At 33.2% G+C, this 14,698-nt stretch overlaps 2 long non-coding RNA genes across 2 annotated transcripts; one reads left to right on the top strand and one right to left on the bottom strand.

Moving 5' to 3' along the window:
• The first annotated feature begins 1,277 nt into the window (after positions 1-1,277).
• LOC120146519 lies at positions 1,278-2,665 on the top strand. Its single transcript, XR_005518231.1, has 3 exons — positions 1,278-1,397; positions 1,492-1,818; positions 2,440-2,665. It is a non-coding gene; the product is annotated as an uncharacterized LOC120146519 (long non-coding RNA).
• Positions 1,316-13,391, bottom strand: LOC120146527. Its single transcript, XR_005518232.1, has 3 exons — positions 13,382-13,391; positions 12,102-12,107; positions 1,316-1,455 (listed from the first exon to the last, which is right to left on the bottom strand). It is a non-coding gene; the product is annotated as an uncharacterized LOC120146527 (long non-coding RNA).
• Positions 13,392-14,698: the final 1,307 nt, after the last annotated feature.

Raw genomic sequence — 14,698 nt, 5'->3', positions numbered from 1 at the left:
AGTGAAAAGTGGTAATATTATATATTCTGTTTAGTTGTGTTTCTTCAATTAGTAATGGTGATGTAAACATTGTAGGTAGGTAGGGCGTGTTAATTTAAATAGCAAAGTGAGATTTGGATGGGGCCAACTGGTCTTATTTAATTAAATAGTTTAGCTTTTGAGTTTGTGTGTTCTTTGACAAAGCTATGCGTAGTATTTGAGAAAATTTGTCGGCCGTGGCCTAAGAGTTTCGACAATGGGGAACGTGTTAGCGGAGTTTGACTGTCCAAAACTAAACCAAACACCGGCTCTTTCTGAGTTTCTGTGTTAGGCCTAGGTGAAATATTCGAATTTGTCACCACCTACCTCCAACTATCCCGTCTTCACTATCCAAGTTATTTTATGACCTTAACACCCTATATATATATAAACACAAATTCAAATTATTATTTCATCAATATTTTAACTATGCATAAATTATAAATTATTTTTAGAATTTTGTACAAAAAATATTATAGAATTAAAAACAAGTTATTAAAGTCAAAAGTGTTGGTCATATTTTAAACTCAGAGGATCAGGAGTGAGTGAGAATAAAGAAGGTGAAGGTGAAGGTCAATGATGCTTGTGTGAGTTAGATTCATAGATTAGACCTCATCATTTCTTCTAAAACTCGACATAACGTGTCAGTTGAAACCACAAGACTTTACCTAATTTGCTTAATTAAATTTTACAGTTTTCCGAAAGAAAGCTTTTTAAATTTGTTAGAACCGATTTAATCCCGAAGCCTAGTGGCCAAGCAAATAAAAGAACATAAAAGAAGGTGGCGAATCTTAGAGGAAGAGAGGGAGAGGGCCCCACATATTTACCATTGTATCTGCTCTAGCCTGATACGTTTGATATTTCGCCGGTTAGCATATTTGCATGGGGCAGTGTTCTCTGCATTTTTGAGATTCTGAATTATTTGTGGATCATTTCCATTTTCATTCACAAAGGAATAAGGGCTTAATCCTTGTAGGCGGAAACGGGAAATCTAACCCAATTGTGTGCATGGACGTTATCTGGGCTTGGGTTAGTCATGGTTGATTAGGCTTCAAGTGACACTTAGAAATGGGTTTGGGCAACAGTTGTAAACACAGTTCTATGAACCCAATTGAAGCCTTCTAAGGAGTGGAGTCGCCGCTCAATCAGCTTCTTGGTTTAGCTACGCCTTTCAGTTCTCCAAAGGTCGAAAAGCTCTACTGTCACTGATAGGTAAAGAGAATCGACGGCAAAATAGGAAAGGAAAATGGCAAGGAATTTATTTGCTCTTTGTCAGGCCTTCAATTTCCGATCGATTTCTTATTCCTCCTCCTCAATTTATAACACGCGAACCACAATATTCTCTCAAATTTCAAGAACCTTATGTTCCTCATCATCAGGTATTATCTATTCGCATAGATTCCACCACTGTTTTCTGTTATTTATAATTTTTATCTTCTTTTTTTTTAAAAAAAAGGGGAATTTTGGTTTCAGTTTCTTCGGATACGAGGCAACCATCTGTCGCGAGGCTTCCGTTTGTGGATGTTTTCCTGGGAAAGATAAAGAACAATAAAACTCATTTAGCCAACAGGAAAATCTATTCACGTAGATCTACCATTTTGCCTGAGTTCGTTGATCAAACTGTCCGGATTTACAATGGAAAAATTTTTGTTCGCTGCAAGATCAATGAAGGCAAAGTTGGTCATAAGCTTGGAGAGTTTGCTTTGACTCGGAAAAGGAAATTTTTGAGGAACAAGGTTGAACCTGCTAAAAAGAAAGGCAAGAAATAAGCATTTGCTACCCAAACCCCGTCTCATTTTGGTAAGAATCTAGTTTTCCACTTTGTTTTTGACGCCTTAGTGAGCATATTGACTAGTGTTGTTGCTTTCAGATGGGGTATGCTAATGTCATGTTTTGTTTAGAAATGATCTCTTAAGTTTCTCTCTTTTTACATCAGACTGTCATGATGGGAGCTCGAGTGTTGAAAGCGAGTGTTCATTATTTTTGAAGTAAACACTGTGATGTGGAAGTAGGGAATTAGACAAAGAAACCAGTTTGAAATTTGGGTTTTTGTATTTATGAATGAATTTGAAAGCTTTCAGATTGCTGCCTATGTGAACAGAAAGATCTCCATCGTCTTTAACGTACTGGATTGAGAAAATGTTGAGGTTTAAGAAAATAAGTAGCCTAATTTAAGCAAGTTTTTTCCTTGCTTAAGACTGGTTGAGTGGAGCTTGTTCATTGTCCGTATCAATTAGCAAATGATGATTATTCATTGTCTTTAAGGTACTAGATTGAGAAAATGTTGAGGTTCAAGAAGATAAGTAGTTAGTTTAAGCAAGTTTTTTCCTTGCTTTAGACTGTTGAGTGGAGCTTATTCATTGTCTGTGTCAATTAACAAATGATGATTTGAATGGTTGGGTTCTTTTCTTTTCTTCCCAGAAAGGGAGGGGTGATTCCGGAGAAAGATGGGCAAAACGAAAGCAATGGAAGAAGGAAGAATTTGGTTTTAAGGTCCTGTTTTCTTAGTCAAATGATTGTAAGGTTTTGTTTGGTCAATTCCTGGCCTGCACTGTTATTCTGAAGAACTATGGTTTTAGATGACCTTACTATTCAATATACTGATCAGAACTCAGATTTATCATTTACGAAGCAACAGTTGGGGTTTTGTGCATGCAGGTTGATTTTGCAATAAAATTGTTCAATTGTGAAACATATGCATGAATAGTATAGGTTAGTAGATGTTACATGCACCTCGGAGGATGGTGTTGAAATTTTTGAAATGCTCGAGGCCTTTTGATCATTGTGATCATAGCTCTCTTCCTCTTTCCCTTTTGGAGAAAGGGTAGATAGCTTTCTAAACCAAGAAAACTGTAGGGACAGAACTAGACATCTTGCAATTGCTATTCACAGCAATTTGTGATTCGTGCATAAATTATATCGCCTGATAAGCGATTTTGAATTGTTACTTTTAAAGCACTACGTTAAACTAATTGAAGAGCAGCATAAAATTGGAACTGCTTCAAAATAAGTATATATATTTTTTATTTCTAACATGTACAAATCAAATTGCAATAAAAACTATGCCTAAAATCTCAAATCTACTCAACAACAATGTATGCAAGAAAGCCTTTATACGATTCCAAATTTCCCTACATCTTGCATTGGAAGACAACCCCATTCTACCGTAACTTATCCCTCAAACCTACCTGCTAGGTTCAGCAGCGAATCTTCAAAGTCGGATTTTGCCGGGACAGACATTTGAGAGATAAAATGAACTTCAAGGATCCTCAAAACATTATGTTATCATAAGGAGTTGATAATCCCTGTCTGGTTTGAACAAAGACGAGCAATTGGGTTCACTCAACTCCCTTAACAAGTCGCTTGTCACGATTAATCATATATTTGAACAGAAGCAGTTTTTGTGAGACTTGCCGCCATATTTCATTTACTGTTCTATTTGGATGAGTATAGTTATAGTACCGCCTCACCTGAATCCACAATTTTAATTCAAAACAGAGCTCAGATGTTTAGAGTGAATTTGAGATTTTATGGTTACTGAAAACTACTTAATGTTGATGCATGAGAACAAATGGTAAAAGAAAACCAATCAAGAATTGTACTACCACACCCCACATATGTCTTCTCACCTTTCACATACATGTTTAAACATAACCAGTTTCTTCTAGAAATGTTACATCCCAGCATTTTGCTACTAGACTGATTATGGAGAGGTGGGAAGTTACATTGCAACAGTCCTAAGTTTTACCAAAATTATGATACACAGACATAATTTCATATGCAACTGAGTGAAAGTAAACACAATATCAAAGTTTGAAAAGCAAAACCATATCATTACCAAGAAATTTGAACTAGAGATATTTGCTAAATAAAATGCCTGACGTTAATGAATGTATCATTTATATTGAACAGATGTGGTTGGATCAATTATTACTTCCCAGTAATGGAGTAAATAATGAAAAAAAGGAGAGGAAGTAAATATGGTATAAACCTCCTTCATTGCTTTCTGAAATTCTGTTATTTGCTCTTCAGGTACTTTTCTCAGCAGTGAAACAAGATATCCTGTTTTAGTGCAGTTGTAGTTTCTACAAATACAGCAAACTTCTTGTAGTCTATAATATCTTCAAAAGGCAACTCAATGCTATCACTGATTATCACAGGAAGCTAACTACAGAATCAAAGAGTCCGCAAGCTGATGGAGTATCTCCTGCAAGATTCAAACAGAACTTTGAAGTGTGCATCCCACGTGAAGCTGCTCTTCTATTCTCTCTGGACTGTGTTCCACGTTTTATTACAACATCATCCTCATTTTCAAGTACATGAAAAAGCAAATCACGAATTTTGCCTCCCTGCAAAATAATAGGCATTATAATGGTATCCTAGTCATTCGCGTGAGATCTGCTTTAGTATAGGTGTGATTTCAAACTATCATCTGCATCTACAGGAGCTTTGAGTACAACTCTTGATAGAAAGGCCGAGGGCAGGCATTTAAGCTTTAGTACAATTCTTAATATTCATGGTATTTAAAACTGAGCTAACCTCTCTAAGATGAACATTGTCAATAAAATAATAGGCACTATAACAGGACCAACAAACAAAAATTCAAACAAGGAACATTAAGTCCACCTAAAATGATAATCTTGCAATTGTTATTGCCAAAAAATTATGGTATGCTAGTCATTCATGAGAGATGGTGACATAATTTTACATGCATATCCTACCAGCAATTTTACCAACTCTCTCTCCTAATATCACTTTCTTTAACATGCCTTCACTTCTGCTCATCTAAATCTCAAATTGATCCTTAAGTAGTTTTTGTTCCTTGGCTTAGTTACATGAGGATAAGAAGAAAATTACAACTTTTGAGTGGTGACATAATTTTCTGTTATTATACTACCTTGTTATCCATGTAAAAACAAAAGCGGAGAACAGAAGGATGCCAGAAGAGAAAATATATCATTTAAACCATTGATTTCTATAAAGCGTTTGTCTGAGTAGTTGATGCATTAAATTTAACCTCAGTAGTTTAAGAGTGTCTCCAACTTGCAATGATTCTGTTCTATAACAATTCAAGCTTACTGGAAAGCTAAGCAGAACCCCAAACAACTAGCCACTAACTGAATCCAGCAACATTTGACAAAACCATATCATCGGACATTATACTAGTGGGGCAAGTACTCATTATAAGAAAAATAAAATTACTTTTCTAACAAAAAAGTCTTCGTTGCAACTATAACACTCATTTCCCGTATATGTTTCCATACACAAGACACAGATATAACATCACCTTTAAAGCATTTCCTATTTTGAAAACTCGTAAAATTTTGTTTCTTTTCATAAGACATTTTAATTTTATAATAATAAAACATTCATTAAATTTACTTATGTAAACAAAAGGTAATGTTCAAACATTTCATCTTTTTACATCATTGTAAATCAAATACTTTTCAGAGCGTTGTTCCTAGGTCTATTACATGCCAATTAAATACATCAAAAGTAGACATGGATTTCGTACAGTTACTGATGAGGCGATCCATGCTTTGTGATGTCAAATGAACTTCTTACTCCGCTTGTATTAAACCTACGCATGAAATTAACACAACTAAGTAATTACTTAGTGAGACATAATAATCATAAGTAAAATTATAAACCATTTGAATATCACTTGACTATTTCAATTCATTATAAATTCTATGGTTTGCACTCGTAGTGCCAATACAGAAATTCACAAACTTATTATAAATTTCTTAGGTTGCACATATATTGCCAATAAAGAAATTCATAAACTTATTATGAATTTCTTAGGTTGCACACATAGTGCCAATACGGAAATTCATAAACTTATTATGAATTTCTTAAGTTGCACACATAGTGTCAATACAGAAATTCATAAACTTATTATGAACTTCTTAGGTTGCACACATAGTGCCAATACGGAAATTCATAAACTTATTATGAATTTCTTAAGTTGCACACACAGTGCCAATACGAAAATTCATAAATTTATTATGAATTTCTTAAGTTGCAGACACAATGCCAATACGGAAATTCATAAACTTATTATGAACTTCTTAAGTTGCACACATAGTGCTCATCCGATAATTGCAATACATACATTAAGCAACATGCATCTATGACTATCATAACATATAAGAACATAATAAATGCACTCACCTGGCCTGCCTTGCTATTATATACAAAATGCAAATCCGACTACTCAATAACTTTATCTTTGTCTTTCAGTTTGCTTGACTCGGGAGCTTGATTATGATCTACACAAACATCCATTAAGGACACATACCATACCAAATGTTAGTATATTCCCTAACATTAATACTTTAATAATACTCAAAAGTACTATAATTTAATTTTCTATAACGATTTCAGTCTATCTTATAATTCATGGTTCAATAGTATCGGTACCCCTAACATGGTATCGATACTTCTATATTGTGGTACCGATACTCCCTTTTAGTATCAATATCATTTCTACATTCTGGATCCATGGTATCGATAACTTTCTCTTAGTATCGATACTCCTATACTATGGTATCGATACTCCCCTTCAGTATCGATACCATTTCTACGTTCTGGATTCCAAGGTATCGATACCTTTCTCTTAGTATCAATACTCACATCATTATCGATACTAATTGCATCAGTATCGATATTGCTCATCTGATTTCCCCAAATTTAAACCTATAGTATCGGTACTGGTCTACCAGTACCGATACCCTTACCTAGATTTTCCATTTTTCAACCCGATTTTTACCCAAATTTGGTCAAATTCCCTTATGTTTACTCCCAACAATACTATTAAACTATTCTTTACTTATCTCAACTAACTTTCCTTCATTTAGCTTCTTATAACATCTAAAATCTCCAAAGAACATCTCAAACCAAGAATCATACCACTTTTTCTAACATGTTTTTAATCACATCCAAGGCTTCTAATCTCTTTTTACTACTTTGACAACTCAAATATACTAATAAACATCAATAAAAACTCATATTCCAACATATCATTCCAAAAACCCATTTTCTTCAATCTCAAATAATCCATCCATCTCTTAGCTTTCATCTTATTTAAACCTTCCTTAATCCTCTATAATACTCAATGTTTCAAAAACAAACCAAAAACGAAAAGGAAAAGCTAGCCAAATGAAACTTTATCTTTGGCTATGGAGGAGAGCCCTTTCACGGGAAAGAAGAAGAAGAGATAACTTGGTTGGCTTTTATTTTTCCCTTTTCCCTTTTTAAATCCCTAATAAGGAAATGAAAATTCATTTCCACTGTAGCCCCCTAGACCCAACCTATGCGTTTCGACTAAGTCTAGCGGATTACATTAAAGATTCTCAAAGACATTTTCCCCGAAATATTATTCTATATATATATATATATATATATATATATATATATATATATATATATCATATTACAAATGACATTTATATAAAAATATATAATAATTAACGATAAAAACTAAATTTGTAAATATAAAACATGAAAGAAACCAGGTAAAATATTACATTAAATAAATTCGAAGCATCAAAAATAAAAAATCAGTAACAAAAGCATAAAACGTCATAAAACGATAAATATTTCAAAAATAAGGTACATGTCACCATAATTAAAAACAGTTCAAAAAACAAAATATTACAACAAAATACTCTGAACTAAATGTACAAATCCTCCAAGTGCCTGATACGGAGTGTCTATCCGAGAGTATCTGAAAGGGGTAAAACAATTTGAAAAGTGAGCTAGAGGCTCAGTGTGTCCCAACAGTGAAGAAATAAAAACATACATTTATGATTTTTAAAAACAGTACAAATCACAGTCATTAAAACATCATAGGAGTTTTTAATTTAAAAACTCCGTATCGCCCTCCAACCGAACGCCATGTGAAGATCCCCAGAATTGCACAACCTAAGGGAGTAACTCGGGGCCTGCGAGCCTACCCAAGACAATTCCTGGGGCCATTAAGGCTTACCCAAGAAAATTCTCAGGGCCGTAGAGCCTACCCAAGGCTCGACTTAGGTCCATAAGGAATTATCAATCGGTGTTGAACCTATCAGAGGAATTACCAACAGCGACTGAACCTGCCAGATTCTTCCTACCAGAACCCAGAGTACCCCGAAGAAAACATTTTTTTCAGATGGTAACCAATAGTAACAGAAATTCAGAGTTCAGACAGATAATCAGTTTTGTAAACCGGTATCCAGAAAGCATAAGTCGGGCAATCATGCTTTACATTTCAGTAAATTCGAAATCAAGTAAATCATACAGTAGTCAAATCATATCAAACATTATATTTCAAATCAGAGAAAACAATCATGTACACATGAGATTTCAAACAGATATTTAAAACATTTATACTGCACACAAGGAACACACCTCGATAACAGGATCAGTCTGAAAAAATCTATCGAGTATCAGCTTCACTAGGCTCTTCGACTGAACGAGAACCTAATCCATATCAGAACAGGGTTATATTCGGAACAATATTCTAAACAAAATAACTAACAGGATTTCAAAACTATACGAGTATTCACGGCTTCTCGTGGACGAGCGGATCGGGAGGAACCAGGTCGAGCAGTGAGACAATCAGGAGATCCCCAAGTACCTTTAACATAACATAACAATAATTAGTCCTTGACCATTCAGTTCAACTAACTAACTTAAAACACTTAGATAAATATGAATTTTTCAGGTTTATAGGCCAATTCGAAGGCTTTCGGTTTTGAATTTGGCAAAACGGACTTCAAAAACAGATTCGGGACGTCGAAAATATGTTAGAATAGGTATATTCGAAAAAATCAACGGTCGTTTAATGGCCGGTCAATGCCGGTCAAAGTTATGGTCAACAGTTAACGACCAACTTTTACACAAATATCGCCCTAACAGAAATTAATTACGTATTAGGCACCCTTTTAAAAATATTTACAAAAATAGCACCTTAACAAAAATTAATTACATATTAGGCACCCTTTTAAAAATATTTACAAAATAACACCTTAACAGAAATTAATTACGTATTAGGCACCCTTTTAAAGATATTTACAAAAATAACACCTTAACATAAATTAATTACGTATTATGCACCCTTTTAAAAATATCAACAATCTCCCAAAACCCACGTGATTTGCTATTCATTCACTTTAGATTTTCTTTCATATTTTTTCATTTCCTAGCAGTATCTACCGAAATTATATAAACGAGCAAAGACGTTTCACCGACCGGTCAACAAACCCGGAAAACGCCTCATCACAGATCAACCCTTTGTTCATAAAAACACACGATAAACGGTCATAGATTTGTAGCAAGAACTTGATTGAGATGAAAAAGATACCGCTTTGAAATATCCTTAGGAAGTTTATGCTCTCGATTTGGCCAAACGGTGACCGATTATGGAGCGAGGTTGGTCGGGGTCGTTTCATGGAGTCCAAGCACACCTGATGGAGGTGGTGGTGATGTGCACCGCCGGCCGGAGCAGGGAGGAGGAGGAGGGGCGACTGCTAGCTTAAATGAAGGAAAATTGAGTTTAAAACACCGAGGGGTTCTGCTATAACATGGTTAATAATCACCCTACATTTGAAAATAAAACCACCATATATTATTTTCCATAAAAAAAAAACGTGGCCTAGCGGTTAAGCCATTGTCTGCCACTACATTATTCTATTTAGAGTGCCCATTATTTCATTCTTAGTGCCCATTATTTTATTTATTTTTTTGTGTGGCAATTTATGGGATATGGCATCCCCTTAAAGAACCAAAATGCCCTCTTTATTTATCCATTGTTACTAATTGGTCTTAAACACTATTCCCTATCATTTCTTACCTTTTATCATTTATTCAAATAAATCCTCAAATTTTAAATCTTTTCAATAAAGTCACTAACCTGATATTTAGGGTATTACAATAACACTAACTACAAAGACCCTTACATAAAAAACAAGAGATGAATACCGTATCATACCAATCAAAACAATGGGATAGCTCTGGGGATAAGTTTAGGGATCATTATCAAGAAATCTCAATGGAAACAACTCCACACCAGCTGGCAAAACACAAAAACACAAGACTTTGAGCACATAAAAAAAAAAGAATTTGGAATATCGATTCATAATTCGAAAATGCTTATGGAAGTCGGGGGGACTTAAGGTTGAGAGATGGGGAGGAGGCGAATAGAGGATATGATTGAGAGGCGGATACTGGTCCATGAGAGAAGGCAAATACATGAGAGGCCGATATTGGTCCAGGAGAGAAAGCAAATACATGTACTTGGTTCCATGGTACCCTTTGATCCCATCCAATGTTCGCATCTCAGGGTCGAGATCATACAACACGAAGTACTCAAATAAGTTATATAACTTCTTTGTTCATAATCATTTATTTCTAATGAATACTGGAAGTTGTAATTTCTGATATTATAACCTTGACCCTTTCCCATTTCATTCTTCCTTAATTTGTCCTAGTCAATTTTAATTCACTCCATTTCCTATAACATTGAGAATCAAAGTTTTTCCTTCCTGTTATTGGCACAAACAAATCAACAGAATGAAATCAAGAAGGATCAAATTTTTTAGGAGGTTTTAGAGGACAGTGGAGAATGATTACATGCCTCTGAGAAAAATGATTAAACAATTTAAATCGAAATAATCCAAGTCTGAGAAAGCTAAAAAGAATAAGTGTTTCTGTAGAAGCAAAAGATCCCACATCCGTGGGGAAAGCAAAGAAGGAATGGTTTATAACTCAGAAGGAAATAACGTATGCTTGGGGTCGTAGTCCTATACGTGGGTGTTGGGCCTTGGGTACCACGTTCTTCTTTTGGGCGGGTTCAAATGGCTTGGGACATGCCCTGGAGTTGTAGGTGGGTTTTTTAGGGTTTAGGGATTATTTTAAACGAAACTATACTGACATACGAATCCAAAGGTGTAAAAATCATCCTCTAATTATTTCTATATAATTTATGATGATTTTCTAAACTTATTGTTCATAACACAAATCTGGGCAGATTTCACTAACTTATATTTTCAGCTTATTCACTAATTCTATTAGCATATTAACTGAAAATATATGTATGAATCAAAATTCACATAATAGTTAGAAGTTACTTCTTACGATAGTAATTTTGTCACTGGCTCATCGCAATCCAATGTTTTCTCGATAACACAAATACGAATTAAATATGCACTCACATAGTGTCCTTAGCTTGTAAACCTTCTTTGCACTTCATATTGCGTCCTTAAGCTTCTTCTTAGCTTTAACATTGCTTGATCTTAATTCCTATCGTAATCTAAATGAACACCATTTACATAACAAATGCATTTCAAACAATATGTCAGAATCTTACTAACATAGGCACACAACAGAAAATAAATTCCTAAAAATATTTCGATACTAATTTCGTATCACATCATCAACGTTGACCTTAATACTTCAAATTGATCAATAAATCCCTTTTTATCCAAATTCACCGAAACTTCACATAACATTTTTCAACTTTCAATTTTAACTACCATTTATGAATTATTTTTGAATTCATATCAATTTTCCATTTTATTCCAAATAGTCATTTGCCTTTTAGCTTCAATTCAAGTTTCAAAAAACTTAATTAAATTTCCATCATCTAATTTTCATCCCAATACCTCAACAACTAAACTATTACTACTTAAGTCACTAACTTTCTCAATATTTGCCATTTAGTACTTAACTTTGTCAATTTTCCAAAATAGTCAAATTTCACATTCTAACATAAAATTCAATATTCTAACTTTCAATTCCAGCATAGTACATCATCTTTCTAACATTTTCACATAATTGCCATAATTTCTAAATAGGTCCCCTAACTTTCATAAAATTACAAAATGACCCAAATAACTTTTTAAAGCTTGCATAACCTTTCAAATATCATTTCTAAGCCTAGGGATTTTTTTCACAATTTTTCTCAATTAATTACTTAGGGTCGAATATCATAGTGGTTAGGGTTCTTGATTTTCACTTGATTCAAGCATGGATTCCATCTCTAAACAATATTTCAAGGCTTCTACAATGAAAGCCCTAACATAATATAATCAAATCACAATTTTCTCAAAACCCTAGGTCATGGCCTAATAAAATTTCACCCAATTTCAAGCAGTTTTAATCATCATACAAGCTTTAGAGTTAATCTCCAACATAAAAAACATAAAAATCTTTCATCAAATCCTCAAAATCAATAAATACTACATAAACCCTAATTTCCAAACTCATCATATAATCATGATCTCCATGTAATATTTATACCAAATGATAGAGAATTTCGAGGTGGTTAAATCTTTATCTAATAGCTTAATCCAAAAATCAATCAAATAAGTTTAAAAATAAAAAATAAAATTCTTACCTTAGATCTATGGTGGTGCACATTTTGGGCCTATAATAAAATGATTTTTTTTGTTTTTCTTCAATTAAAAATAATACACTTGGCTTAATCTAATATAAATGATTTTCAAATTAATTGAATGTGAAATTATCATTTACCCTTAACGAAATATGGTAATTTCAAATTTCCATTGCATTATTATACCTTTTAATATTCCAAAGTCAAATATGAACAAATAAAAATCCACTTTCCACCTTTGCTCTTGCAAATTTTCAAAAACTACAATTAAGTCACAAAATTTTCCAATTTAAGCTAAATATGTAAAATCAACTTCAATTCCACTGATCCACATTAAATTTCATTGTTCTAAAATTTGGAAATAATATTTCCAAACTTTATCGATCATCTTTCAAATTTTCGTAAAATTATGGTTCGATCCGATTATCTGATTTTCTTTCAGACTTTATTGTTTTATAGCTTTTATCAAAGTAGTTACGACAATGATGCCTTCAAATGTCATAAATCAATCACTTAATTTCGAAGGTATATTGCACAGTGTGTTATGTACACCTCCTCGGTAAGATGACGACGATGACAGAGACAATCAAAGCTTACGACCCTGGCGTACTCAACGAGTCTCACGACATTATCATTCAACCACTCTGAGATATCTTCAAGAACTTAGGAAAAATAAATATATTTTCTTTGTAAATATTTATTTTTTCAATTATTTAATTACTTTGTTTTTTTAATTTTATTTTTTTAAAAATTTTATTCGACCGAACTCGTCACCTCAAGGTGATGAGTTCCAAGTAACCGTTGGCCATGACCGTTACCCATATAGTCGTTGACCATATAGTCGTTGACCATATAGTCATTGCCCATATAACCGTTAGCCATGATCATTGGCCATATAGCCGTTGGCTAACGTCTTTAAACCATGGTAAATCTAGTAATTCAAGTAGCTTGAAAAGAGAGGAAAATGTGCGGGATCGAGAAGACTATCAAGGAGAAGGTTCAATAGTGATGCAAAGGTGAGTGTATTTAACTCGTATTTATGTTATCGAACAAACATTGGCTTGCGATGATCCAATGTCGAAGTTTCATTAAGTAGTGTCTCCTAGTGTATTCGAAGTGTGATTCAAGCTTATATATTTAATTGGTAAGCTAATAGAATTAGTGAATAAGTTAAGGATGGAAGTTGGTGAAATCTATATAGAAATTATGTTTTGAAATGTAAGTTTAAAAAACCATCAGAAATTCTAAAAACATAATTGAAGGATGAATCTTATATAATTTGATTCTTATAACATTCTAGTTTTTTTAGAACAAAATAATTTGCTATATATATATATGAATTTTTAATCGGTGATAGGTCAGAAAATAGGACATCAAATTCTGCTCAAAATAACTTCTGTCAGTTAAATTTGAAAATTTGCTATAAATTGTACAAGTGGAACTAGACGGAGTGCCTTATATGGTTATGTTCATATTCGAGTCTATTTTTCATTGGTACAAACAAAATAATTGTTTATTATTTATATTAATACATAATAATATTTCTTTGAAGATAGTGCAAACTGTCAGAATATGAAATTTTGATAAATTGTGTAATTAAAGCAATTTAAAGAAAAAGATTAAGCCTAATACTTGGTGAGGCTTATATTTTGATTTATAAGAAAAGTGTAAAATTATTGCATTTGTTTATTTGATTAATTTGATTGAGGATGATTGTAACATCCCCAAAACAGGTTCAGTAACCAAATTATAAGAATTCAAAATTTAGTGGTTTAATTAGAATAACTTGAAAAGTTCAAGGATCTATTTTGGAAATTTGGTTTAGGACTTGATATCAAAGTTTGATTATTGGAAGGGTATTATGGTCTTTTCAAAGGAAATGTTTTTATATTCTCTCTATAAGTGATATAAAACACGTGGAAAATGGGAGAAAGGATTATCTATAGCCTTCCTCAGCTTTCTTCTTCCTTTCCACCGTGGATTCTTGCATAAGGTGAGTATGATTCTTAGTGATTATTCCTTTCATTTTAAGGTTGATTTTGATTATTGGAGCATTAAGAAAGCTTTGGGAAGCTTAAAGAGAATTAGAAACTAAAAGATGGACCAATTATGAGAAATTAAGTAAAATGAGTTTTTGAGTGAATTGTTTAAAAAGAATGAGTTAATGGATTTTGAAGTTGAATTTAACTTGTCATGAGTTGAAGTAAGAAATTCAAAGTGTTAGAAATGAATTTGGAATATGTTGATAAATTGGTATGATTATTGAATTCAAGTGTGTATGTGGGATATTGAATATTAGGA

The sequence above is a fragment of the Hibiscus syriacus genome, unplaced genomic scaffold (assembly GCF_006381635.1).
Source record: "Hibiscus syriacus cultivar Baekdansim isolate YM2019G1 unplaced genomic scaffold, ASM638163v2 tig00002511_pilon, whole genome shotgun sequence".
NCBI lineage: Eukaryota > Viridiplantae > Streptophyta > Magnoliopsida > Malvales > Malvaceae > Hibiscus > Hibiscus syriacus.
Note: the sequence above shows the minus strand (reverse complement) of the source record. Positions and strands in the feature narration are given on the sequence as shown.